The sequence below is a fragment of the Nyctereutes procyonoides genome, unplaced genomic scaffold (genome assembly GCF_905146905.1).
Source record: "Nyctereutes procyonoides isolate TBG_1078 unplaced genomic scaffold, NYPRO_anot_genome, whole genome shotgun sequence".
Classification (NCBI taxonomy): Eukaryota; Metazoa; Chordata; class Mammalia; order Carnivora; family Canidae; genus Nyctereutes; species Nyctereutes procyonoides.
The window spans coordinates 281,903-309,433 of record NW_026575098.1 but is presented as its reverse complement, the minus strand read 5'-3'; the positions used below and the strand labels follow the sequence as shown (position 1 = coordinate 309,433).

At 43.9% G+C, this 27,531-nt stretch overlaps 2 pseudogenes; one reads left to right on the top strand and one right to left on the bottom strand.

The window, feature by feature from the left end:
- The first annotated feature begins 547 nt into the window (after positions 1-547).
- On the top strand, positions 548-1,264 carry LOC129514755 (ras-related protein Rap-2b-like; annotated as a pseudogene).
- A 4,135-nt stretch (positions 1,265-5,399) lies between these two features.
- The window catches only part of LOC129514754 (growth/differentiation factor 3-like), a 43,232-nt pseudogene continuing 21,100 nt past the window's right edge, over positions 5,400-27,531 (bottom strand).

Here is a 27,531-nt window from a genome sequence, read left to right as displayed (position 1 = left end):
GCCCCCCCCCCGAGCAGCCCCGCCCCCCAGCCCAGCCCGAGCCCCTCGCAGGCCGCTCCTGGGAGGCTCCGCCCTCGCCCCGCCCCAGCGCGGCCAAGCCCCGCCCCCGCATGAGGTCCTGCCCCTCGTGCCGACCCGAGCCCCTCACAGGCCGCTCCAGGGAGGCCCCGCCCCGGCCCCGCCCCCGTGCCCGCCCCCCGAGCCCCCGGCATGCCGCCCACGGGAGGCCCCGCCCCGGCCCCGCCCCTGCGCGCGGCCCCGCCCCGTTGGGCCCCCGGAAAACCCGGGGTGGCGGCGGGCGCGCGGAGCGGCCGTCAGCGCACTGGGCATGCTCGCCTGCGGGGGGGGCCGGGCTGCGCGCGCGCGGCGAGGAAGCCGTCGCCCCGCGGAGGCTGCGGGGAGAGCGCGCTGGGGCCGCGGCGGTGGGCGCACGCTCTGCAGGGCCCCATGGCACACGCGGCCCGGGCCGCGCACGTAGCAGCAGCCCCCCGGCAGCCCGCCGCCGCCGCCGCCGCGCCGCCGGGCACCGGCCGCCGGCATTGTCCTCCTGCGCCGCCGCCGCCGCTGCCGCCGCCGCCGCCAGGCTGAGCCCGGGGGCAGGTCGTGCAGCCGACGAGCCCAGGCTCCCGCGCGGCGCACCCCCGACGGGGCCGCGGCGGGCGCGGCGAGGGCGCCGGCGGAGCCATGAGAGAGTACCAGGTGGTGGTGCTGGGCTCGGGCGGCGTGGGCAAGTCGGCGCTCACCGTGCAGTTCGTGACCGGCTCCTTCATCGAGAAGTACGACCCCACCATCGAGGACTTCTACCGCACGGAGATCGAGGTGGACTCGTCGCCGTCGGTGCTGGAGATCCTGGACACGGCGGGCACCGAGCAGTTCGCGTCCATGCGGACCTGTGGACATCAAGAACGCCCAGGGCTTCATCCTCGTCTACAGCCTGGTCAACCAGCAGAGCTTCCAGGACATCAAGCGCATGCGGGACCAGATCATCCGCGTCAAGCGGTACGCGCGTGCCCATGATCCTGGTGGGCAACAAGGTGGACCTGGAGGGCAAGCGCGAGGTGTCGTACGGCGAGGGCAAGGCCCTGGCCGAGGAGTGGAGCTGCCCCTTCATGGAGACGTCGGCCAAAAACAAAGCCTCGGTGGACGAGCTGTTCGCGGAGATCGTGCGGCAGATGAACTACGCGGCGCAGCCCAACGGCGACGAGGGCTGCTGCTCGGCCTGCGTGATCCTCTGAGCCGCCCGCGCGCGGGAGCCATGCGCCCCCGCCCCGCCCCCCCCCGGGGATGCGCTGCGCTCGCGCGGACCTCGGGGCCGCTGTGCCTCGGCCCCGGGGCGGGGGGGGGGGGGGGGGGTGCTGGGGGCCCGGCTGGGCTGCACCGCCCGGCTCCCGACCCCCGCCGACCTCCGCCGACCCTCCCCCCTCCGAGCCCCGGTGCAGCCCCGTGCAGCCCCGGTGCAGCCCGGGGCGGTGCGGCTCCTGCTGCATGCACGCTGCTCGTCGACCCCGGGAGACGCGGATTTTTCCACCCCACTCCCCGTGTAAGGAGCCGTTAGGGCGCTGTGTGGGCAGCTCGACACGGCCAAAGTTTCAGCCTGCAAAAAAAGAAAAATAAAATAAAATAAAAAATAAATAAATAAATAAATAAATAAATAAATAAATAAATAAATAAATAAATGGGGTGGGGAGGTAGAAAGGGGGGGCAATTTTTCCTTTTTTTTTTTTTTTCTTTTGCCTCCAACCACCCCTTTTTGTAGTTCCACATGGAAGGAAGTCCGGGAGAACCAAATGAAGGAGCAGGACAGGAGGAAGGGAAGAAACTTTTGTGTTGGCTTTTTTTTTTTTTTTTTTTTTTTTTTTTTTTCCAGGAGGAGCTGGAAATTAAAGATCGGGTTCCTTTTCTGCCAGCTTGGAAGGGCAACCCTGTGACTGATTGTGATTCTAAGGATGTCTATGCAAAGTTGGATTCTTGTTACAGTGTATCCAATCTGAAGTATGCACATCTGAACTGGGACTGTAAACACTGATGCCAATGCAGTGTGGGGTGCCAGAAAGTGTCTGCTGATATTTGTGGGGAAAAAAATCTATTTTGTTTACCTACTGTATCAAAGGGGAGTCTGGGGGAGGACGGTAGTATTTTTTTATCAGCTGTGAAAATAAATGTTACAGATCTGCACATTTTTGTGTGTACTGTGTGTGTGTGTGTGTGTGTGTGTTTCTTTGGGTTTTTTTTTTTTTTTTTTTTTTTTGTTTTGTTTTTAAGTTTAGCTTTTCTTTTTGGTTGGCAGTGACAGGTTTTGATGACTAGCTCTTTAAAATACAGTACAAAGACTTCAAAAATGTGATTCAGGGCCCCAGCACCCCTGTGTCTGCAGAGTGCCTTCAAAACTCAGCTGTTCCAGCCGGTGCCAACCTGTGAACTTCCCACCATAACCCAGAATCTGCTATTCCCCAAACCACTTCCTAGTTTCCTTTCTGTAATCTTCCTGAAGGAGCCAGGACCATAGGGCCTGTTGTTTGGTGAATTTCTTTATTATTTCCAGCCTCTAAAATGTAATTTCCATGTCTTGCAATGGTTTTGGTTGTTTTTTTGTTTGTTTGTTTTTTTTTTTTCCCCCCCTTCTTTCTTTTTTATCTGGCTTCATTTTGTTCAAATGTTCAGGTATTTAGCTCCCCTTTGTATTATTTTTAAATTTTTTTTTTGGTTATCTGTTCTAGGGTGTTCCTCCAGAAGCAAAGAACAAAATTTTCCTGTTGTGATGTACCAAGAGAATTCTCACTAATTGTAATTTTTAATTCCAGACACGCGTTTAATCATTGTCTCTCCATTTTAAGACTTTTTTTTTTTTAATTTTTATTTATTTATGATAGTCACAGAGAGAGAGAGAGAGGCAGAGACACAGGCAGAGGGAGAAGCAGGCTCCATGCACCGGGAGCCCGATGTGGGATTCGATCCCGGGTCTCCAGGATCGCGCCCTGGGCCAAAGGCAGGCGCCAAACCGCTGCGCCACCCAGGGATCCCCCATTTTAAGACTTTTAATACAGATGTCATTTTTAAAGAAACAAATCCAAAACTATTGTTTGTGTTTCTGTGTTTCATATTCAGTGATTTAATACAGTATCGAGGCTGAGGTGGATAGGGGCAGCAGGTGCATGATGCCCCCAGCAGAAATACCTCAGTGACAAGTTGGGTGACATTACTTCTAACTCCCGTAAATATGGAAAAATCTTAAAGGTGTTCCTGGTTCAAACGGCATTTGACAAGGTGCTTTTTATCGATCAGTTCTGTTTGTGTTCAAGGATATGCATTCAGAGTTGCTCCAAGCTCTGTAGTCCCTTCTCCTTATAATTACCCCTTCACTGCTGTGCTACAAGGAAGTCCCAGCTGGACAAGGAGATTGCAAGGAGACTTTGTGTCCATCCTATTGAAATGATTGTAGCAGTTTGTTTGAATGCCTCCAGTGTTCAATAATCGATAAATCTATTGTGAAATATACATGTAATGGATTATGACTCAGCAGAGGGGGAAAAATTAATTATACGTGAAATAGTAGAGGGAAATAATGTTGTAGAAAAATATACTCCAATATTGTTTCTATAAAGTTTACATATTTATGCAGCAATGATTTATCTATTTATGATTTCAAATACATGTATTCAAATTGTAGAATGGGAAAGACATATCAGCTTCAGTGGGGTGCCTGGGTGGCTTAGTTAGTTAAGCATCTGCCTTCAGCTCAGATCATGATCCCAGGGTCCTGGGATTGAGTACCACCTCAGCTTCCCTGCTCAGCGGGGACTCTGCTTCTCCTTCTGTCCTTCCCCATGCTCATGCTTCTCTCTCTCTCTCTCTCTCTGAAATAAATAAATAAATAAATAAATAAATAAATAAATAAATAAATAAATAAATAAATAAATAAATATTTAAAAAATATATCAACTTCAGGATGGTGGTTTCATTACGAGAATGGGAAAAGAGACTGGGAATATTATGTGGGCATCTATATGTGTATTTGTAATATAGTTAAATTGTAATAATTGACATTTTTAAAAAATTAAAAATAAAACCACAATTCAGTTAAAAGTTGTGGCAATAATCCAGGTGAGAGTGGTGAAGTTGACATAAGATAGTGACAAATGGCATTAAAAAAGGGACTAAATTGGGCAGCCCCGGTGGCTCAGCGGTTTACCACCGCCTGCAGCCCAGGGCATGATCCTGGAGACCCTGGATCGAGTACCACGTCGGGCTCTCTGAATGGGGCCTGCTTCTCCCTCTGCCTGTGTCTCTGCTTCTCTCTCTCTCTGTGTCTCTATGAATAAATAAATAAAATCTTTAAAAAAATTATATGTACAGTGTGATCTGAGCTATAAAAATCATATATAACGGGACACCTGGGTGGCTCAGCAGTTGAGCATCTGCCTTTGGCAAAGGGCATGTTCCTGGGTCCGGTGATCAAGTCCCACATCAGGCTCCCTGTGAGGAGCCTGCTTCTCCCTCTGCCTGTATCTCTGTCTCTCTCTGTGTCTCTCATGAATAAATAAATAAAATCTTTTAAAAATAATCATATATAACAATAAAGGACCAGAAGGAAATGTAGATATCAGGTACAGTTTTGATAATATTTTTCTTATTATTTTGTATTGTCTCAAAATAATTTTTTTAAAGATTTATTTATTTGAGAGTGTGTGTACGTGAGCAGGGGGAGGGGCGGAGGAAGAGGGAGACAGAATCTTCAAGTATACTCCCCCTGAGCGTGGAACCTGATTCCGACTCTGGGCTCAATCCCAGGATCCTGAGATCATGACCTGAGTCAAAATCAAGAGTCTACTACTTAACCAACTGAGCTACCCAGGTGCTCATAAAAATAATTTTTTTAAAGTAACATTGTTAAAAAAAAAAGTAACGTTGTTAGCCTGTGAGATCTGCCAGGGAAAGTTGATGACTTTAGGGAAATTTGTTATTCACCTTCAATATCTATGAAGTATAAATAATAAGGCCTATCTCAAGAAACATCCTGTAATGATGTTTATAGGTAACACACAGGATAATGCCTGCCCATAATAGGCCACCAATAAATGCCAGTCTCCTATCTAGAGTCTAACATACTGTCAAGTGCATCATGACTCTGTTATTTTTTTTCTAGGAAGACAGTTCCTAATTTATTAGCATAAATTATACTTAATATCTCCCTATTTACATCATGACAGATCATTAGGGCTGAATGTGTGTGTGTGTCCATGTGTGTGTATGTAATTAGGGAGATCATTAATCATGATGGATTTTCCAAGAAGACAAATTTTAAACATAAATATATTGTTATTTTAAATCCAAGAAGTCATAAACCAAGTTTCTAATTTTATTAGATTTACTGTAAGGGCACTCCTTCTATTTCTAACAGCCTACCCACATCCACATTCGTCAACCACCATGTCTTCATAATGACGTAAAATGACATTGTCATCATTGTCCTGATAGAGCATGGAAATGGGGGACAGCTTGGTGGGGATACAGACAGCCTGGGGGATCTCGGGGTCAACTGCATGCATCAGGGCTTGCAGGAACGCATAATTGGAGCTGTTGAGGAGGTGGTCAGTGAGAAAGGACAATCTCCATGGCAGTAGTTTGCCATGAACCCTTTGGGAGCAATAATCCACTTGTGCCAACCTAAGTCCTGGAAGTTGATGAATAGCTGGTGACGATGGCAGAGGTTCTGGCAAGAAGCCTTAGGGAAAAGGATGGCTTCCCTCCTTTTCCGGGATGAAGGGTGGCACTGCTCAGGGTTGAGAGTCACCACCAGCAGGAAGAAGCATGAAGGACTGTCTCAGTTCGGCACAGGTGTCCTGAAGCTGAAAATTCACCCCATAGTCTCTGTTTCCTTTCACCAGTATCTCTAGCAACAAACCTAAGTTCTTCCTGGGGTTGTTATTCCAATCCTTAGCCACATCCAGCAGGTTGAAGTGGACGACACCTCGAGGCCATGGTACTGACTGTAATAGGAGCATTTTAGCTGGTTTAGGGATGGACTGGCCCCACCCGTGAGGCTCCTGAACCAGGGACGGAGCCAACTGCAGTTCGGTCCTGGCTTATAATAAGTGTTGGGCCCCAAATCCAGGCCCAGTTGGGCCATTGTTAACAGCTCCTTATCTTGGGATCCCTGGGTGGTGCAGCGGTTTGGCGCCTGCCTTTGGCCCAGCAAGCGCGATCCTGGAGATCCGGGATCGAATCCCACATCGGGCTCCCGGTGCATGGAGCCTGCTTCTCCCTCTGCCTCTGTCTCTGCCACTCTCACTCTCTCTGTGACTATCATAAATAAATAAATTAATTAAAAAAATAGTTTAAGATTTTCCATACCACTTACAACAACCCACACCCTGCTCACCTTAGACATCTCTCCTGCAATTTTTAGAGAAAAGAGGAAAGAGCACAGGCTATAAGGGATTACCCAAACAGGCAGAATAAGAATTTGTTGAGGGCACCTCCAAAGCCAACACACTAACAATATATTTTTGGAAAGAATCTGACCTTTCATTTTGTTTGATTTTTTTGATTTGTCTGTTTGTTTGAAGTGAGTTATACACCAGAACAGAAGGAGAGGGAGGGAGAATCCCAAGCAGACTCCTCTCTGAACATAGAGCCCAACCTGTGGCTCACTTGACAACCTGGCGATCACAACCTGAACCAAGACCAAGAGTCCAACACTTATCTGACTGTGCCACCCAGGCACCACTTTCTTACTATTCAGCATTTTTAAAAATTAATTGATTGATTGATTTTTAATTTATTTATTCATGAGAGACACACACAGAGAGAGGCAGAGACACAGGCAGAGGGAGAAGTATTTATTTATTTTTAACTTTATTTGTTCATGAGAGACACACAGAGAGAGGCAGAGACATAGGCAGAGGGAGAAGCATGGGGAGCCTAATGCAGGACTCAATCCCAGGACCCTAGGATCACGATCTGAGCCAAAGGCAGACACTTAACCACTGAACCACCCAAGTGCCCCTTGCCGAAAACTTCTTGAAATAATTCAGTATATTTGCTGTCTTATTATTTCTTTTTTTAAACCCAAAATGGGGCTTGAACTCATGACCACAGATCAAAAGTCACATGCTCACCAACTAAGCCAGCCGGGCACCCTGTTTTATTCTTTCATTTTACAATGCTGCTCTTGTCCAGGGCACCAACCAAATCTAATACTGAGTTGTTGACTTTCATCTGACTTTATCCCTCAGCAGCTTTTCACCCAGTTGATCACTTTCTCCCACTTCCTACCCTTACCTGGCTTCCAGGATAGTGTGCTCTCTCTCTTGGTTTACCACCTATCTCACTGGTCATTCATTCCCAAGCTCCTTTTCTGCTTCCTCTTCCCACTGATCTTTTATAGTTGGGGTATCCCAACCTTGGGTCTCAGGTCTCTTTTCTTCTCTAATTGCATTCACCACCTTGATCTCATCTAAGCTATGGCTTCAAACATATATATATATATATATATATATATATATATATATATATATATATATATATATCCTGATGACGTTTTGTATGCTCAGATCGTCTCTTTCTTTCAGAACCATTTTACTAAGCTATCTACTCATCTCCTCTTGGGTGTCTAAAATTCATTGTAAAATTTTATGTTATTCAAACTGGAATTTCTGCTCTATGTACCCTACCCCTCTGCAAACCCTTAGAATTCCTTGACTACATTTTCTCATACCCCATATTCAGTTCATCAGGAAATTCTCCTGGCTCGATTTTCAAAATATTTTCAGAATCTGTACTCCATGGCAGCCACTCTAATCTGAGACACTGTTATTTCTTCTCTACTGTAACCTTTGAATTGATCTCTGCCTCCAATCTTGGCCTATCCCCATTCCCACCAGTCTGTTCTCAACACATCAGCCAAATTATTTTCTTTTTTTTAATTTTTTTAAATTTATTTATGATAGTCACACACACAGAGAGAGAGACAGAGATATAGGCAGAGGGAGAAGCAGGCTCCATGCACCGGGAGCCCGACGTGGGATTTGACCCCAGGTCTCCAGGATCGCGCCCTGAACCAAAGGCAGGTGCCAAACCACTGCACCACCCAGGGATCCCCAGATTATTTTCTTTAAGATTTATTTAGGGACCCCTGGGTGGCTCAGCAGTTGAGCACCTGCCTTCGGCCCAGGGCATGGTCCTGGAGTCCTGGGATTTGAGTCTCGTATCGGGCTCCCCACATGGAGCCTACTTCTCCTCTGCCTTTGTCTCTGTCTCTCTCATGAATAAATAAATAAATCATTTTTTAAAAAAGATTTTGTTTATTTATTTGAGAGAGAGAAAAAAGAAAGAATGCATGTACATGAGAGGTCGGAGGGGCAGAGGGAGAGGGAGATTGAATTTCAAGCAGACTCCCTGCTTGAGTGGTGAGCCAGACAGGTGGCTCCAACCCACAACTCTGAGATCGTGACCTGAGACAAAATCAAGAGTTGGATGCTGAACCAGTCAACTGACTGAGCCACCCAGGCACCCTACATCAGCCAAATTCTTTTTTTTTTATTTATGATAGTCACACACAGAGAGAGAGAGAGAGGCAGAGACACAGGCAGATGGAGACAGGCTCCATGCACCGGGAACCCGATGTGGGATTCGATCCCGGGCCTCCAGGATCGTGCCCCGGGCCAAAGGCAGGCGCTAAACTACTGCACCACCCAGGAATCCCCCATCAGCCAAATTCTTTAAAAAGGTCAGTTAACTCATTCATTCATCTGCTCATAAACCCTCAAGTGGCTGTTTTACTCAAAGGAAAAGTCATTGTCTACAAGATCCTATCCCAGTTGCCTCATCTACTAATTTTGTCCCTTGCTCACTTGGCTCCAGCACAGTGATTTGACTGCTACTCCAATTTGTGTGTGTGTGTGTGTGTGTGTGTGTGTGTGTGAGAGAGAGAGAGAGAGAGAGAGAGAGAGAGAGAGAGAGAGAGAGAGAGAGAAAAAGAGAGAGAAAAATCTTCCCTCTCCTCCACTGGTGCTATTCTAAATTTTTTATGTGCTCACAGCTCCCTCTGCCAGGAAAACTTTCACTAGATGTCCCCATGTCTGACTTTCTCACCTCCAAGTCTCTACACATTCCTCACTCTCTCATTAAAGTGTATTCTTACCATTCCATTTTACTCTCCAACTTGTGCTCTCTCTCTCACACTCGCAGTCTCCTTGACTTTCAAAAATACATCCTTCACAAGCATGTATTTTTTAACATACAAATAATTTCATTAATCTCTTCAATGGATATTTGTGTCAGGCATTGTTTTACACATTTGGGATGTACGAGTGAGCTAAACAGATAAAAATCCCTGGCCTCAAACAACTTACATTCTAGTGGGGTAAGACAGTCACTACTCAATAAATATAATAAATAAGTAAATATTACTTGTTGAATAAATAAGTAGAAATATCTTTGGGCACTTCAAGTAATTCTACAGAACAACTTTCTAGAAATGGAATTATTGGGTCAAGGAATATGCATATTATAGGTTTTTATACACTATAGACTTGCTGGGACGCCTAGGTAGCTCAGTGGTCGAGCATCTGCCTTTGGCTCAGGTCGTGATCCTGGGGTCGTGGGATCAAGTCCCATGTCGGGCTCCCCGTGGGAAGCCTGCTTCTCCCTCTGCCTATGTCTCTGCCTCTCCCTGTGTCTCTGATGGATAGATAAATAAAATCTTTTTAAAATAAGAAAGAAAGAAAGAAAGAAAAAGAAAGAAAGAAAGAAAGAAAGCAACAGTCAATTATGTATTTTAGATAGGATAAATAACACAGAATTGAATAACTTTTTTCTTTTTAAGATTTTATTTTATTTATTCATGAGAGACACAGAGCGAGAGAGGCAGAGACAGGCAGAGGGAGAAGCAGGCTCCATGCAGGGAGCCCGACGCGGGACTCCATCCCAGGTCTCCAGGATCATGCCCTGGGCTGAAGGCGGCGCTAAACCACCGAGCCACTGGGGCTGCCCAAATAACTTTGGAAATAAAAATTAGATGAAAGATAAAATAATATTTCATGATAAAATGTCATATTTGATATTTTGTACATTATGACTAAGAAATTACTTGAATGGCAATTCAAATGTTTATGAACAATCTCTCTTCTGGATAACAGCTTGTGTGTGAATCTTTTAGTTTTTTCTGAAGGCAAGGGAAATAAAATATTAATGCTATTTTAAGTCGTTTATTTTATCTAAAACGTTACGCTGAATGTCTGGGCCTAGAGCAAAGAAAACAAAAAGTAGTCCTCCTTTCCTCCAAGGGTAGAAATTAGCCCTTGATAAGGATTGGTGGGGTCATTTGTATTACTTTGGATAACAATGTTTTGTAAGCCTCGCATCCTTAGATAACAATTTTTAAAAGTTATTCTTGTTGTAAAGGGTTGGAAGATAATAGAAAAGATGTTGCTCTTGACCTTTACCCTTAGGATTAACCTCTTTAACCTCTGTTGAGATTCAGGAGCTCCAAGTTTATTTTTGCTGTTTCAAAAGCAGTAGCAGAATTAACGAATTTTAAGGTTGAGGTAGAAAGAACAAAAACCAAAACAACCTTGAAAAACGGATGCACTCATTCTTTGACTAAATGTGACTTACTATATAGATGAGTAGGAAATATACGTGCCCATTGATTTAACAATCAAACAAATGACTAAACAGATATTATGGTGTCCTAACTTTGTTCCAGGCAATGCACGAGGTGGGTTTTTCTTTTTTCTTAAGATTTTATTTATTAATTTGAGAAAGAGAATGAATGGGGGAGGGGCAGAAGGAGAAGCCAGCTCCTTGCAGAGCAGGGAGCCTGATGTGGGGACATGCCAGGCCCCCGGGATCATGTTAGGAGCCCAAGGCAGAGGCTTAACCAATTGAATTACCCAAGGGCCCTAGGTGAGTGTTTTTCAACCTTTGTTTTAACTCATTAAGAAAATCGAAATAAATTTTGTGTGTCGGATTGAAAAAAAAAACTGGGGACACCTGGCTGGCTCAGTGGTTGGGCATCTTCCTTTGGCTCAGGTCGTGATCCCAGGTCCTGGGATTGGGTCCCACATCAGGCTCACTGCATGAAGCCTGCTTCTCCTTCTCACTGTGTCTCCGCCTCTCTCTGTATTTCTCATGAATAAATAAATACAATCTTTTTAAAAATTTTTTTTAATAAATACAATCTTAAAAAATAAAATAAAATAAACTGGTACACCAGGGTGGCTCAGCGGTTGAGCATTTTCCTTCAGTTCAGGGTGTGATCCCTCGGTCCGGGATCCAGTCCTGCATTGGGCTCCCTCGGGCAAGCCTATTCTCCCTCTGCCTGTGTCTCTCCCTCTCTCTCTCTCTGTGTCTCACATGAATAAATAAATATAATATTTTTAAAAACCCTGTAGAGAGCAGCCCGGGTGGCTCAGTGGGTTTAGTGCTACCTTCATCCCAGGGCCTGATCCTGGAGACCAGGGATGGAGTCCCACATTGGGATCCCTGTGTGGAGTCTGCTTCTCCTTCTGCCTGTGTCTCTCCCTCTCTCTCTCTCTCTCTGTGTGTGTGTGTGTGTCTTATGAATTAATAAATAAATAAAATCTTAAAAAAAAAAAAACAAACCCTGTAGATAATATCAGAGTGCATTGCACAATGGCTAATTTTTTCCTGAAAATTTTAGCTATTAATATTTATCTGGATATGTTACTTATATTTCTTTCTCTTTTTTTGGGAGGGGAGTTAAATTTTTTATTTTTTTTTTTTAATTTTATAGTGTTTATATTTATTCTTCTTTTTTTTTTTTTTTGGAAGATTAAGTAATCTCTATACCCAGTGTAGGGCTCAAACTTAACAACCCTAAGATCAACAATCGCATGCTCTACCAACTGAGTCCTCAAGGCACCCACCTCTATATTGGGTATATATTTTTTTTTTTTAAAAAAAATTATTTATTTATTTGACTTAGAGAGAAAGAGAGAGAGCACGTGTGCACAAGCAGGGGGAGCAGAAGGCAAAGGGAAAGGAAGAGGGAGGCAGAGGGAGAGGGTGAAGCAGGCTTCCCACTAAGCAGAGAGCCCAACTTGGGGCTTGATACCAAGGTCCTGGGATTATGACCCCAGCAGAAAGCAGACATTTGAGGGACTGAGCCACCCAGATGCCCTGGGTTTGTTTGTTTGTTTGTTTCTTTCTTTCTTTCATTTTTTAAAGATTTTATTTATTTATTCATGAGAGACAAACAGAGAGACAGAGAGAGAGAGGGGGGTGGGCAGAGACATAGGCAGCAAGAGAAGAGAGAAGCAGGCTCCATGCATGGAGCCCGATGTGGGACTCGATCCTGGGCCTCCAGGTTCATGCCCTGGGCCAAAGGCAGACGCTCAACCGCTGAGCCACACAGGTGTCCCACCCTGGGTATATTTCTTAATATGGGTCCCTGGCAAGGCAGTGTGAATGCCACCTTACTAATGACATTTTTGAACAACTGCTTTCTCTCATGGAGTTAACATTCTGGTCAGGGGACTGGTAAGAAAACCAACAATGATGATGTAATAGGGTGAGTACAGCATCCGGAGGCAGCAATGTGAAAAGTGCCTTACCTAGAAATGAGGGATCTGAGGTGCTTCCTGGAAGAAATGCCATTTCAGTAAGGCTAGAGAAGTGGTTATGACATGTACTCTGAAGGCCAACTGCCTGGATCTTTCCAGGGCTCCATCACTATTTCCCATGTGGCTTTGTGCAAGTTACTTAACTTCTATGTCTTAGTTTCCTTATCCAAAAAAAGGTACTTTTCCTATATGGATGTTGTGAGGATAAGGAAATAATTAAAGCAAAGCGCTCAGCCCAACTCAGCCTTAACAAGTATTCGCCATTACCATCATGGGATTTGGGGGACAGGTGGGGCAGCAGGGAGCTGCACATGTGCCTGACATCTGGGGCTTGCAGGCACACAGGACTTGGGATGAGGTTGAGAATTGGGCAGAGCCTAAACCAAACCCTGGGAGAAGTGATAAGATGATCAAATAGAAGAGGGGTTAGAGCAGGAGAAGCCCTGTGAACCATATGAAAAATGTGGACTTCATTTGGCGGGCAGTGGGCTTTGAGGAGTTTAAAAGCAAGCTTGTCATCACCCTGGCTCTCATGAGGCCAGGATCTGCTTGATAGCACACATCAACTGTAGTAGTTTTTTTTTTTTTTTTTTTAAGATTTCATCTCTAGACAGTCATTTAGACACAGTCTCTTCTGGACTAATAAAGCCCCATAGTAGGGCATGGGCTGGATTTCCCCATAACCTTTCAGCAAAACATACCCTCAATGGGAAAAGAAATGGATCACAGAGAACTAAGTAATAGGAGGAGGTCAACCAGGGGACTGGCTCAGTAATTCTGACTGGAAATAAGGGTGGCTTTAGCAGCAAGGATTGGAGAGACATGAAAATAAATACATACAACTAAACAGAATTAGCGATTGAGTATCTAGGCTAAAGAAAAGGAGGAATTCTATATGGCAGTGAGGCTTTGGACCTGGGCAGCTGGATGGATGAGGGTGCCAATCATTGAGGTAGAAAATAGAGGAAGTAGAGCAGGTTTGGGGGTAAAGCTCAGCTGCCACCTTAATGTCCAAAGAGACGTTGAGTGGAGAGTTGCATATGCCAATTTAGGTGTCATTGGATTGCCCAGGAAGCTTGCTCAGAGCAATGGATCATTATCTTTTATGAATCAGGGACACTTAGAATACATTTTTCTATCTGCTTCCCAGAGAAAACATATTCACAACCCTGACTGCATTTTTAGGGAGTTCTTTAACTTCTTAAATCACATCCATGAAATCCTTGACGACATCTAATGTACCATGAGAAAAATCATGGACACAGTGCAGAATCCACAGAAAGAACTGTTTAATTAATTAGACAGGGAGGCCATTAGACTGATGTGACTCTAATGCCATGGAGCCTACATAAATAAACCAAAATCTAAGCCCATGAATGCCTCAAGGTTACAAAATCAAAATGCTAGGGACAACCAGCATAGCCACCAAGGCTTTAAGCAATAGCCAATCAACCAAATAATTTTCTCGCTTGTCTTCTAAACTTTGTATGTCTTTCCCTCTGGTCCTGTCCTTGCAGGGCTCCTAACTACTTCCAGTTTGGTGCTGTCTGTTTAAAATAAACTTTGCTCAAATAAACTCTTAAAAAAATTTCAATATGTCTCAGTTTATCTTTCTTTTTTTAATTCTTTTTAAGTAGGCTCCATGCCCAATGTGGGATTTAAACTCATAACCTCGAGATCAAGTGTCACATGCTCTACTGACTAAGCCAGCCAAGTGCCTTACCTCAGTTTATCTTTTCTTTTTTTCTTATTTTTTTCAGTTCATCTTTTAACAGAACAAAATGCAAGGAAAAAGTGTCTATCCTTCTAGATAAAAGGAAATCCTGAAGAATGTAGTGTTGTGTAAGTTAAATGAATGTTTTAAGAAAGACTTTTTGAAAGGGGTCAAATATTTCTGAGAAGAAGGCCTGAACAAGGTCCACTAGGTGTTTAGAGGACTTTGATAAATATGAACAGAGCAGAGCAGCCGGGGTGGCTCAGCAATTTAGCGCTGCCTTCAGTCCAGGTGTGATCCTGGAGACCCGGGATTGAGTCCCGTGTTGGGCTCCCTGCATGGAGCCTGCTTCTCCCTCTGCCTGTGTCTCTGCCTCTCTCTCTCTCTTTCTGTGTGTGCTCTCTCATGAATGAATAAATAAAACCTTCAAATATATATATACAGAGCATCTTCACAAAGCTCTTCAAGGGAGCAGGTAGGCCCCAGATTGAGGGATGAGAGACCAGAAAAGGAAAGGGCTGATATTGAGAAATCAGCATTGAACAGCAGATAAGAGATGAAGTAGAGGGAGAGAAGGAAAGAAAGAGGTATTTGGGGGGCACCTGGCTGGCTTAGTCAGTGGAGCATGCAGCTCTTGATCTTGGGGTTGTGAGTTTGAACCCTGAGTTGGGTGTGAGATTACTTAAAAATAAAATCAAGAAATAAATAAAGAGAGAAAGAGAGAGAGAGGGAAGGAGGGAAGGAAGGAAGGAAGGAAGGAAGGAAGGAAGGAAGGAAGGAAGGAAGGAAGGAAAAGAAAGAAAAAGAAAGAAAAAAGAAAGAAAGAAAGAAAGAAAGAAAAAAAAAGAAAGAAAAGAAAGTGGTATTTTTTGTAGGTAGGGACTTAGACCTGTTCAAACATATTCATGGGAAGGAACCAGAGTTGAAGACAGAAAGCAAGAGGAAAAGGCATTTCCCTGAGGAAGAGGGGGCTGAAATCCAGAACATAGATGGAAGTATTCTCATTGCACACAGGGTAGAGACACCTCCCTTAGAATGTGGATGAAAAAATTTGCACGCCAATATGGTGTGCAAGCACCAAGCACTTAATGTCAGGTCCAGTTTCCTCAATACCCATGGGTAGGCCTCTCTCCTCCTGCCAGGGGGAGATAATAATAGGAAGCTGAGTCTGGGGTCATTATGACCTTGTCTCTCATCTGCTACTGTTCTGTAACCCAAATGAAAAATGAAAATGTAACTCAACCTCCCTATTACAAAGACTTTATTATTATCTTGGGCCTACCTGGATTATCCAGGATCATCTTCTGGTGTCTTGAATCTTAACTTAATGACATCTGCAAAGTCTCTTTTGCCATGTAAAGTAACATATTCACAGGTTCCGGGGAACTGAATGTGGACACCTTTTGAGGGCCATGATTCAGCCTGCCACATACAACTTCAGAAAAGTCTCATGTCCTGCAAAATTATGTGTGTGCATATGCTCACAAACAGAAACACACATGCAGTCATTATGGAGAATATAGGGTAGAGAGACAAAAACACTCAAAATCTATGCAACTACACAAAACATTAGGAATTCTAATATAAACAGGGGCACCAGGCTGGCTCAGTTGGTAATGCATTCAACTCTTGATCTTGGAGTGCTGAGTTGGAGCCCACATTGGGTGTGGAGATTACTTCAAAATAAATCTTAGGTCACCTGGGTGGCTCAGTGGTTGAGCGTCTGCCTTTGGCTCAGGTCCTGAGCCAGGGTCTTGGGACTGAGTCCTGCATTGGGCTCCTTGCAGTGTGCCTGTTTCTCCCTCTGCCTGTGTCTCTCCTGAATAAATAAAATAAAATCTTAAAAAAAGAAAGAAAGATATACAAAATTCCTAATAAACGTAAAGGTAGCCTGAGGGAAGCAAAGGTAGAAAAGGCTGAAGCTGCTGACTGTATATAAAGGATAAAAGGTCAAACTGCCAAGAGCTATGCCCTTGATGGAATAGACTTCATTTTTTGCCAATAGCTTTAGATTTATAGGAAAATCGAGAAGCAAATATGACCATGTCCCCTATTATTTTCTTACTTTAGAATGGTACATTTATTAACATTAACAAACCAATATTAATATATTATTAAAGTCAAAATTTATTTTAGATTTCCTTTATTTAGCTTTTACCTAATGTCCTTTTCCTGTTCCACAATCCCACACGGGACACCGCATTACATGTAGCAGTCCTGTCTTCGTTAGCTTTCTCTTGGCTGGGGAATTCCTTAGACTTGCCTTGTTATCGACTACCTTGACAATTTGGGGGAGTCCTAGTGAGGTATTTTGTACGATATTGCGGTACTGGAATTCATCCTTATTTTTTTTTCTTGTGATGAGATCAGGGTTACAGATTACTGAAAGGAGACCACAGTGACAAAGTGTCATTTTCATCATTTCAGATCAAGGGTACGTGCTACCAATGTGACTTATCACTCTTGACGTTGCCCTTGATCACCTGGCTGAGGTCATCATGTTTGGTAGGTTTCTCCACCATTGTGCCCCCAACCCCCACTTTCCATACTGTACACTTTGAAATGAAGCGAGGCTGTCCAGCCCACACTTAAGGAGTGGGGAGTTGGGATACCTGGGTGGCTCAGCGGGTGAGCATCTGCCTTTGGCTCAGGATGTGATCCAGGACTCCCAGGATCGAGTCCAGCATTGGTCTTCCTGCTTGGAGCCGGCTTCTCCCTCTGCCTATGTCTCTGTCTCTCTCTCTCTCTCTCTCTCTCTCTCTCTCTCTCTCTGTCACTCATGAATAAATAAATAAAATCTTTAAGAAAAAAAAAAGGAGTGGGGAATTATGTCCATCCTCCTTTTTCTTTTTCTTTTTCTTTTCCCTCTTCTTTTCAAATATTTTATTTAAGACAGAGAGAGATCACAGCAGAGGGAGGGGCAGAGGTAGAGGGACAAGCAGACTCTTCACTGGGCAGGGAGCCCTATGCGGGACTCCATCCCAGGACCCTGGGATCATCACATGAGAGGAAGGTAGATGCTTTAGCCGATGCAGCCACCCAGGCGCTCCCCCAAACCACCCACCCCCGGCGTTCTTCTGGTAGGCCTAATTGACTAGTTAGGCAGTACCTTAGGTTCCAGGATCTTCATTCAAACCGCAGATGTTGGGACATTTGCCCCCATCCTGAGCTCTTCCTATCAGCACCCCGCCCCGCAGGCCGCTCTCGTTAGCCGGCTCTCCTATCGTAAAGTCATTAAATGTTTCCCACTAAGCCTTTCAATCATTGACAGCCCCAGGACTCGAACCCGGGGAATATATTGACTCTTCGTTGTGGAATTTCACTAACTAAGGTGGATTCGCGGAAAGGAAAGCAGCCGCAGGCGGTGCTGGCAAGAAAAGGGGCAAAGCCTGGAGCGGTTGGGTGTGGCGGGCGCCCGGGGCTGCGGAGCCCTCGGGGCCCGGGTGGGCGCAGGGGCCGGGAGCCCCGCTGCTTACCCCCGCTTGACGCGTGTCGGGCCTTATCAGGGCAGATGGCCTTGGACACCGGGGAAACAGGCTTCTCCACTCGGGATGCAGTGGACAACCTGAACCAGCGCACAGGGGACACACTTGCGCGGGGGCGAGAGGCACACTGGGCGGAGGGACCGAAGCAGGGGCCGGAGAAAGGGGGAGAAGCAGAGGCGTGGAGGGGGAGACCCGCCCAGCCCACCCCAGCCCCGAGCCGCGGACGGAGCGCAGGCAGCGCAGAAACCGTGTTGTTTGAGGGATCTTCCCAAACAGCAGCTTCCGCCCTCCCGTACCAGGCTTTACCTCTCTTTGGAATCCCTTTACTCACGACCCGCCCTATATTTTGGACCTATGGTTTGTTGTCTCAATCCACCAGAATGTTTGCTCCCGAAGGCGAAACTTTTCTTTTTTATAAAGATTTATCTATTCACGAAAGACACACACAGAGAGAGGCAGAGATCCGGGCAGAGGCAGAAGCAGGCCCCAGGCAGGGGAGCCCGATGCGGGACTCGATCCCGGGTCCCCAGGATCAGGCCCTGGGCCGAAGGCAGACGCCAAACCGCTGAGCCACCCAGGGATCCCCGGGTTTCCTACTTTGTCTTCTGTTGAGGGTAGTGTGGAGAACAACAGGAAGAAACAAATAACAAAGCACTAGGGATAGTAGAAGAGTAAATCTGATGTGCAACTAGTACATAAATGAGTTCTGGAGCTCTGATCACAAAATAGTGATTATAGACCACAATACCATGTTGTAAACTTGAAAGTTGCTAAAGGACTAGATTTTAATTTCTTCCTCGTGAAATAAATAATTATGTGATGTGATAGAGGTGTTTAGCTAAACAAAAAGTGGAATCGTATTACGATATATAAATGAATCAAATGAACACACCATTTTTATTAACCTTACGTGATGTCATGTCAATTATATTTCAAAACATTTTTTAAAATACTACATCATTAACATCTCTCCTTGCAAAATAGTAAATCATGCAGAATCCAAGAAGATATTAGTTACACATATATTTTGTAATTGTGACATTAATTTACTTTAAAAATAATATATCCATGGAACTGTAACTTGTATGAGCAAATTGTTTGACACATTGGTTTCTCCTTTCCTTCTACTTAATTAACTAACACTATCCCTTGAAAACATCAACAGTTCTTGATGTCTGGAAAAGAGCCCCAACATCTGAGAGAATTCAAGCCCTTACATGGGTTGGGACAGCTTCCCAGCTGCTCTCTCTTTCCTCTTTTCCTTCTTCCTATTAAGCTCTCTTCCCGCAGCTCTATTTTGTAATCCTAGCTATTAGTTCTTACTAAGAAAAGATAATTCATATTTTCCAACTTTCAAAAATGGAAAATGTAAATGGTATGCATTGGTTCACCATATGTTTATGTGTCTGAGATTCCCTTGGACATCTGTGCCCATTTTGATAGCATTAGAACCAAGGTAACATGCCCAAGACGACTCACTTAGGTTAAGACACACTTCATCAAACTGAGATTTAATTATAGTCTCAGCTCTCCCAGAGATGATATCTTAAACCAATCAATCAGGAATCGCCTGATCAACACTAGTTAGGTAGTCGGCCTGATGGAATCCCAATATCCCTAAAGGAAAGTGACCTTGCAATAACCAATGAGCTTATTTATTTATTTATTTATTTATTTATTTATTTATTTATTATTATTTTTTTTCCAATGAGCTTTTTACCTGGTGTAATGTCCTTGATGCTCCCGTCTCCCTTCATTTTGTGCAGTCCTGGGAGCTCCATTCTATCCACTAGATGGGTTGCCGTCCCATTCATAGATCGTTGAAGAAAGCCAATATAGATCTTTAAAAATGTACTCAGTTGAATTTGGTTTTTAGTAATACTCTAAGTAGAGATGTTGGTCTTAAGTGTTAATTCACTCAACAAGCAAGTGTTTCATGTCTATGAATCTGTAATGTGTTAGGTACTAGAGCTAATTGAAGAGTTTACCTGGTCTCAAATCTCGTCTTTTGCATGTATGTATTTTAAAGCTCTTAATATCTATTGTTAGACAATATTTCAAAGATTTCATTCACAGCTGCCAACTATGGGAAATGCTAATCTCACAGTACATCTTTCCTAGTATTATCTATTCTAAAATTGCCATGCAATAGTTTAAAAGCTATCTGAATTAGGTTTTAAAAACTTGTAGAAGTGAAATATTTTACACATTAGTTTACTCATACTTCCTCAGATGAGAAATCTTTGCGTTTCTTTGAAATTCATCTAATAGATTTTGTTGTTGTTTTATTCATTTAGGTAATCTCTACACCCAATGTGGGGCTTGAACCTAGGAGTCTAAGATCAAGAGTTGCAGATTCCTCAGACTGAGCCAGCCAGGTGCCCCTGGATTCTTATTCATTATTCATTAGTATTATTGTGTTCTTTATCTGTCATATATGCTGCAATTTCTTTCTTTCTCTCTCTTTTTTTTTACTGTATTATTTGTGATTTTAAATCTAACTTGGGGGACGCCTGGGTGGCTCAGCAGTTGAGCGTCTGCCTTTGGCTCAGGGAGTGATCCAGAGTACCAGGATTGGAGTCCCACATTGGGCTCCTGCATGGAGCCTGCTTCTCTGGAGCCTCTCTCTCTCTCTCTCTCTCTCTCTCTCTCTCTCTCTCTCTCTGTGTCTCATGAATAAATAAATAAAATCTAAAAATAAAAATAAAAAAATAAATCTAACTTGGTTCTTGAAATTTTTTTTTTTAATTATATTTTATTTATCTATTCATGAGATATATAGAGAGAGAGAGAGAGAGACAGAGCAGAGACATAGGCAGAGGAAGAAGCAGCTCCATGCAGGAAATCCAGGATCACGCCCTGGGCGGAAGAGCAGGCACTCAACTGCTGAGCCACCCAGGCATCCCATGGTTCTGATGATTTTCTGTATGAAATCTGGCAACGTTTTTGTAATTATATTGTTCCTTTCCACATTTTGAATCTCCTCAAACCTTTCATATTCTCCCTAAAAACCCCACCTCTCCTAACCTAAGCATGAAACATGTTCATTTTTGTTTCCTGAATACTTCCTATTTTCTGAATATTTCCTATTTTCTATTTTTAAAAAGTTATATGTGCATATTCTGTAAAGTAGCCCACAATTGTGGATTTGTGAAGACTGTCTTCAGCTGCGCTCTCCATTTTATTTCTGAGGAGCACCCACCTTAAATTTTTTTGGCGGATTTTCTGTGTATGTGTGTGTGTGTTTATCTCCATATTTCAAAATAGCATGTTTATAATGATATTTCTTGATGTTATATATTTGTCTCCTTCTCTCTCTTCCTTCCTTCCTTCAATTCCTGTTTTTGGTATTGGGCATTATTAATGACTTTCAACAGAGATTTAGCTTTATCATACTCCTCTACCACACATTCACAAATTTCAAATCTCCTTATCCTTCTAATTTGGTTATTTTCTGTTTTAGTTAGATCAGCATTCCTGGTAAAAGGTAGAATGCATGTATTTATTTATTTATTTATTTATTTATTTATTTATTTATAAAATTTAAATTCAATTAAATAACACCTAATGCAGTTTCAGAGAGAGAAAGTGTTCAGTGATTCATCAGCTGCATATAACACCCAGTGCTCATCACATCAAAAAAGTGCCCTCCTTAATGCCTGTTACCCCAGTTATCCCATCCCTCCTTCCCCCTCCCCTTCAGCAACCCTCAATTAAATTTTCTATGATTGTCTCTTGTGGTTTGTCTCATAAAATTTCATCTTGTTTTATATTTCCCTCCCTTCCCCTATGCTTCTATGTTTTCTTTCTTAAATTCCTCATATAAGTGAGATCATATAACTTTCTCTCATTGATCTCTCTCTCTCAAATAAGTAAATAAATCTTAAAAAAAATAAAGAGGAGGAGGGGCAAGATGGCGGAAGAGCAGGGTCCCCAAATCACCTGTCCCCACCAAATTACCTAGATAACCTTCAAATCATCCTGAAAATCTACGAATTCGGCCTGAGATTTAAAGAGAGACCAGCTGGAACGCTCCAGTGAGAAGAGTTCGCGCTTCTATCAAGGTAGGAAGACGGGGAAAAAGAAATAAAGAAACAAAAGGCCTCCGAGGGGGAGGGGCCCGCGAGGAGCCGGGCTGAGGCCGGGGCGAGTGTCCCCAGGACAGGAGAGCCCCGTCCCGGAGGAGCAGGAGCTGCACCAACCTTCCCGGGCGGAAAGGGGCTCGCAGGGAGCTGGGGCAGGACCCAGGAGGGCGGGGATGCCCTCGGGCTCCCGGGGACACTAACAGACACCTGCGCCCCGGGAGAGTGCGCCGAGCTCCCTAAGGGCTGCAGCGCGCACGGCGGGGCCGGAGCAGCTCGGAGGGGCTCGGGCGGCGGCTCCGCGGAGGGGGCTGCGGGGCGGGAGCGCGAATCCCACAGCGCAGGCCCCGGAGCACAGGGCGCCGGGACACAGCCCAGGATCCGGCCTCCCCCGGGACAGGCAGGGGCCGGGAGGGCCCAGGACAGCAAGGACGCTCCTGCCCCGAGCTGAGCACATCAGCGGCCCCGCCCGGAGCCTCCAGGCCCTGCAGACGGAGAGCCCCGTAGTTCCTGCGGAGGCTGAATCCAGGCTTCCAGAGTTGCCATAGCAACTGCGGCTGTTCCTCCTGGGGCCTCACGGGGTAAACAACCCCCGCTGAGCCCTGCAGCAGGCAGGGGCAGAGCAGCTCCCCCAAGTGCTAACACCTGAAAATCAGCACAGCAGGCCCCTCCCCCAGAAGACCAGCTGGACGGACCAGTTCCAGGGGAAGTCAAGGGGCTTAAAGTCTACAGAATCAGAAGATACTCCCCCGTGGTTTTTGTTTTTTTTTCTTTTTTCTTTTCTTTTTGATTTCTGATTGCTTCCCCCACCCCCCTTTTTTTCACCTTTCTTTCTTTTTCTTTCTCTTTTTCTTCTCTTTTTTCCCTTTTTTCCTTCTTTTTCTTTTTTCTCTTTCTCTTTTCTTTCCTTCTCTCTCTTTCTCTCCTTTTCCCAATACAACTTGTTTTGGCCACTCTGCACTGAGCAAAATGACTAGAAGGAAAACCTCACCTCAAAAGAAAGAATCAGAAACAGCCCTCTCTCCCACAGAGTTACAAAATCTGGATTACAATTCAATGTCAGAAAGCCAATTCAGAAGCACTATTATACAGCTACTGGTGGCTCTAGAAAAAAGCATTAAGGACTCACGAGACTTCATGACTGCAGAATTTAGATCCAATCAGGCAGAAATTAAAAATCAATTGAATGAGATTCAATCCAAACTAGAAGTCCCAACGACGAGGGTTAACGAGGTGGAAGAACGAGTGAGTGACATAGAAGACAAGTTAATGGCAAAGAGGGAAACTGAGGAAAAAAGAGACAGACAATTAAAAGACCATGAAGACAGATTAAGGGAAATAAATGACAGCCTAAGGAAGAAAAACCTACGTTTAATTGGGGTTCCCGAGGGCGCCGAAAGGGACAGAGGGCCAGAATATGTATTTGAACAAATCCTAGCTGAAAACTTTCCCAATCTGGGAAGGGAAACAGCCATTCAGATCCAGGAAATAGAGAGATCCCCCCCTAAAATCAATAAAAACCGTTCAACACCTCGACATTTAATAGTGAAGCTTGCAAATTCCAAAGATAAAGAGAAGATCCTTAAAGCAGCAAGAGACAAGAAGTCCCTGACTTTCATGGGGAGGAATATTAGGGTAACAGCAGACCTCTCCACAGAGACGTGGCAGGCCAGAAAGGGCTGGCAGGATATATTCAGGGTCCTAAATGAGAAGAACATGCAACCAAGAATACTTTATCCAGCAAGGCTCTCATTCAAAATGGAAGGAGAGATAAAGAGCTTCCAAGACAGGCAGGAACTGAAAGAATATGTGACCTCCAAACCAGCTCTGCAGGAAATTTTAAGGGGGACTCTTAAAATTCCCCTTTAAGAAGAAGTCCAGTGGAACAATCCACAAAAACAAGGACTAAATAGATATCATGATGACACTAAACTCATATCTGTCAATAGTAACTCTGAACGTGAACGGGCTTAATGACCCCATCAAAAGGCGCAGGGTTTCAGACTGGATAAAAAAGCAGGACCCACCTATTTGCTGTCTACAAGAGACTCATTTTAGACAGAAGGACACCTACAACCTGAAAATAAAAGGTTGGAGAACCATTTACCATTCAAATGGTTCTCAAAAGAAAGCAGGGGTAGCCATCCTTATATCAGATAAACTAAAATTTACCCCGAAGACTGTAGTGAGAGACGAAGAGGGACACTATATCATACTTAAAGGATCTATCCAGCAAGAGGACTTAACAATCCTCAATATATATGCCCCGAATGTGGGAGCTGCCAAATACTTAAACGAATTATTAACCAAAGTGAAGAAATACTTAGATAATAATACACTTATACTTGGTGACTTCAATCTAGCTCTTTCTACCCTCGATAGGTCTTCTAAGCACAACATCTCCAAAGAAACGAGAGCTTTAAATGATACACTGGACCAGATAGATTTCACAGATATCTACAGAACTTTACATCCAAACTCAACTGAATACACATTCTTCTCAAGTGCACATGGAACTTTCTCCAGAATAGACCACATACTGGGTCACAAATCGGGTCTGAACCGATACCAAAAGATAGGGATCGTCCCCTGCATATTCTCAGACCATAATGCCTTGAAATTAGAACTCAATCACAAGAAGAAGTTTGGAAGGACCTCAAACACGTGGAGGTTAAGGACCATCCTGCTAAAAGATAAAAGGGTCAACCAGGAAATTAAGGAAGAATTAAAAAGATTCATGGAAACTAATGAGAATGAAGATACAACCGTTCAAAATCTTTGGGATGCAGCAAAAGCAGTCCTGAGGGGGAAATACATCGCAATACAAGCATCCATTCAAAAACTGGAAAGAACTCAAATACAAAAGCTAACCTTACACATAAAGGAGCTAGAGAAGAAGCAGCAAATCGACCCGACGCCCAGCAGAAGAAGAGAGTTAATTAAAATTCGAGCAGAACTCAACGAAATTGAGACCAGAAGAACTGTGGAACAGATCAATAGAACCAGGAGTTGGTTCTTTGAAAGAATAATAAGATAGATAAACCATTAGCCAACCTTATTAAAAAGAAGAGAGAGAAGACTCAAATTAATAAAATCATGAATGAGAAAGGAGAGATCACTACCAACACCAAGGAAATACAAACGATTTTAAAAACATATTATGAACAGCTCTACGCCAATAAATTAGGCAATCTAGAAGAAATGGACGCATTCCTGGAAAGCCACAAACTACCAAAACTGGAGCAGGAAGAAATAGAAAACCTGAACAGGCCAATAACCAGGGAGGAAATTGAAGAAGTCATCAAAAACCTCCCAAGACACAAGAGTCCAGGGCCAGATGGCTTCCCAGGGGAATTCTATCAAACGTTTAAAGAAGAAATCATACCTATTCTACTAAAGCTGTTTGGAAAGATAGAAAGAGATGGAGTACTTCCAAATTCATTCTATGAGGCCAGCATCACCTTAATTCCAAAACCAGACAAAGACCCCACCAAAAAGGAGAATTACAGACCAATATCCCTGATGAACATGGATGCAAAAATTCTCAACAAGATACTAGCCAATAGGATCCAACAACACATTAAGAAAATTATTCACCATGACCAAGTAGGATTTATCCCCGGGACACAAGGCTGGTTCAACACTCGTAAAACAATCAATGTGATTCATCATATCAGCAAGAGAAAAACCAAGAACCATATGATCCTCTCATTAGATGCAGAGAAAGCATTTGACAAAATACAGCATCCATTCCTGATCAAAACTCTTCAGAGTGTAGGGATAGAGGGAACTTTCCTCGACATCTGAAAAGCCATCTACGAAAAGCCCACAGCAAATATCATTCTCAATGGGGAAGCACTGGGAGCCTTTCCCCTAAGATCAGGAACAAGACAGGGATGTCCACTCTCACCACTGCTATTCAACATAGTATTGGAAGTCCTAGCCTCAGCAATCAGACAACAAAAAGACATTAAAGGCATTCAAATTGGCAAAGAAGAAGTCAAACTCTCCCTCTTCGCCGATGACATGATACTCTACATAGAAAACCCAAAAGCCTCCACCCCAAGATTGCTAGAACTCATACAGCATTTTGGTAGCATGGCAGGATACAAAATCAATGCCCAGAAATCAATGGCATTTCTATACACTAACAATGAGACTGAAGAAAGAGAAATTAAGGAGTCAATCCCATTTACAATTGCACCCAAAACATAAGATACCTAGGAATAAACCTAACCAAAGAGGTAAAGGATCTATACCCTAAAAACTATAGAACACTTCTGAAAGAAATTGAGGAAGACACAAAGAGATGGAAAAATATTCCATGCTCATGGATTGGCAGAATTAATATTGTGAAAATGTCAATGTTACCCAGGGCAATTTACACGTTTAATGCAATCCCTATCAAAATACCATGGACTTTCTTCAGAGACTTAGAACAAATTATTTTAAGATTTGTGTGGAATCAGAAAAGACCCCGAATAGCCAGGGGAATTTTAAAAAAGAAAACCATATCTGGGGGCATCACAATGCCAGATTTCAGGTTGTACTACACAGCTGTGGTCATCAAGACAGTGTGGTACTGGCACAAAAACAGACACATAGATCAATGGAACAGAATAGAGAACCCAGAAGTGGACCCTGAACTTTATGGTCAACTAATATTCGATAAAGGAGGAAAGACGATCCACTGGAAGAAAGACAGTCTCTTCAATAAATGGTGCTGGGAAAATTGGACATCCACATGCAGAAGAATGAAACTAGACCACTCTCTTGCACCATACACAAAGATAAACTCAAAATGGATGAAAGATCTAAATGTGAGACAAGATTCCATCAAAATCCTAGAGGAGAACACAGGCAACACCCTTTTTGAACTTGGCCACAGTAACTTCTTGCAAGATACATCCACGAAAGCAAAAGAAACAAAAGCAAAAATGAACTATTGGGACTTCATCAAGATAAGAAGCTTTTGCACAGCAAAGGATACAGTCAACAAAACTCAAAGACAACCTACAGAATGGGAGAAGATATTTGCAAATGACATATCAGAAAAAGGGCTAGTTTCCAAAATCTATAAAGAACTTCTTAAACTCAACAGCAAAGAAACAAACAATCCAATCATGAAATGGGCAAAAGACATGAAGAGAAATCTCACAGAGGAAGACATAGACATGGCCAACATGCACATGAGAAAATGCTCTGCATCACTTGCCATCAGGGAAATACAAATCAAAACCACAATGAGATACCACCTCACACCAGTGAGAATGGGGAAAATTAACAAGGCAGGAAACAACAAATGTTGGAGAGGATGCGGAGAAAAGGGAACCCTCTTACACTGTTGGTGGGAATGTGAACTGGTGCAGCCACTCTGGAAAACTGTGTGGAGCTTCCTCAAAGAGTTAAAAATAGACCTGCCCTACGACCCAGCAATTGCACTGTTAGGGATTTACCCCAAAGATTCAGATGCAATGAAACGCCGGGACACCTGCACCCCGATGTTTCTAGCAGCCATGTCCACAATAGCCAAACTGTGGAAGGAGCCTCGGTGCCCATCGAAAGATGAATGGATAAAGAAGATGTGGTTTATGTATACAATGGAATATTACTCAGCCATTAGAAACGACAAATACCCACCATTTGCTTCAACGTGGATGGAA